Consider the following 1,775-nt stretch of genomic DNA (forward strand, 5'->3'; position numbering starts at 1 on the left):
AAATAGTGCCCTATTCTGAGCACAGCCTAAAGCCTTTCTATTTACTTCAGCTAAATCTTCCTGCACATGAACATTTCTGCTCAAAAGATTAATATCTTGTTAGATAAATATCTAGGATCACCCAACTCTTACACCCTGCTCACTTTCTCTTACCCTTACAAGTCTTTTGCACTCAGCTGTAACAACTGAGACTCCACCAAAATGCAGAAATTAGGTGAGAAACTTTGGAAGCCAGGTTGGATACTATGCCTTCTACTGACATAAAGCTGAGAAAAAGAAAGAGGTGAATACAAGATGTTTTACAAGAACTGCAAATTCTCCAGGTCAGTGTAAATACACATTAAACATACACCACACCTCTGCTCCATGCTGTCAGAAACAGGAAAGTAACCTGACAAGAATTTTGGAGAGCTACATGCTTACCAAACAGTGAACAGTATTTGCCTGAAAAATGAACATTTTCCACATTAAGAAAGTGTAATAGCAGGTGTCCTACAAGCAAAACACATATTTGTCTCAACTACAGCAGAACTCCATGTGGGGATGAATGTCATCCAGAGTATTTAAAGCACAATAAATCAAAGTTTTGCTAAGTGCACCAAACCAGGATTACCATACACTGGGAGGAACTACATCTGTAATATACACATATATTTATATGTCTGTGTGTAGGTTTAGGTAGGAGTGTGCATTCATTCATGGAATAGAATAGACCTCTACATCCATACAGATATGGAGACTGCAGGTCTGGAGTAGCACCAAGTTCCAGGATTATCTGATTAGTAGTGTTTTTAAGCAGTCTGCTTCTCTTTACATTCCTTCCCTGTGGAAAGAAAGCAGAGGTTTGTCAATGCCTCAATAATTCAGTCTTAAAAGACAATTCCCACAAAATGCTCTTCAGGCATGAATTCTTCACAATCTTTCTGTGGGGGACTGGGTTATGGGATTTCTTCCACCTGATGGTCTCCTTGAAGACAGGGACACAGCATGGAAGAAAAGCTGAATAATGTGGCTAAAGTCAGAGGAGAAACCTGACAAAGAGCCCAGCCTAACTCCCAGGAGCTCTGAGCTGGCAGATCTCCCCTTGGTTCACATCTCCACCTGACTGATGCAGTTTACACAAACACCTCCTCAGAAACAGGTGAATAATCAAGCACAGACTCACAACTGTTTGCTTCTTAAAGAAAACAAAGGTAAGTTTTAAACCCTAAATACTCCGTAAGAAGTTCAGAGCTCAGAAAAACCCAAAATCAAGGGTAAGGAACACAAGATGTTTTCTCTTCAGACCTGTGGGGACCTGTCAGCCTGTCGCTCTGAGGAGGGTGCAACCATCAACCAGATTTACCAAGAAATCATGAGGTCAGAGGGAATTTTCTTCTCTCTCCATGCACTCCATCATGAGCAGTGACAAGGGAAGAGCTCTGGGCCCATGGAGGCTGTTACAACAGGGCTGGCTCTAAGGAGGGCCATGAGTAGAGCCAGTAATTCACAAATTTCTATCTAGTGGGACGCAGAAGAGCAGCAGCAGCTGCAGGGTCACACTGCAGACACATTCCCCAGTTGTTGTGTGCTTGCAAGTCATGCCTAAACACAGAGCATCACTGAACTGCTTTGTTCACATGAAAATCTGGAGTTAAAACCACTATGTGACCTCAAGGATCACACACAGCCTAAGTCAGATCCACAGCAAGTCAGGATTGCAAGCAAGGAATGCAGCCTACCCTTCAGGCCCCTCTTTTGTTTTGCAAAGTGCAAAAAAAGCAGAAGTTACTGGG

At 42.6% G+C, this 1,775-nt stretch overlaps 1 long non-coding RNA gene across 1 annotated transcript in view; it reads right to left on the minus strand.

Moving 5' to 3' along the window:
- Nucleotides 1-489: 489 nt before the first annotated feature.
- Nucleotides 490-1,775, minus strand: part of LOC115947684 — a 5,388-nt gene continuing 4,102 nt past the window's right edge. The window contains exon 3 of the long non-coding RNA XR_004081539.1: nt 490-823. This is a non-coding gene — a long non-coding RNA (uncharacterized LOC115947684). The remainder of the gene's footprint in view (nt 824-1,775) is intronic.

This window comes from Geospiza fortis, unplaced genomic scaffold (genome assembly GCF_000277835.1).
Source record: "Geospiza fortis unplaced genomic scaffold, GeoFor_1.0 scaffold172, whole genome shotgun sequence".
Classification (NCBI taxonomy): Eukaryota; Metazoa; Chordata; class Aves; order Passeriformes; family Thraupidae; genus Geospiza; species Geospiza fortis.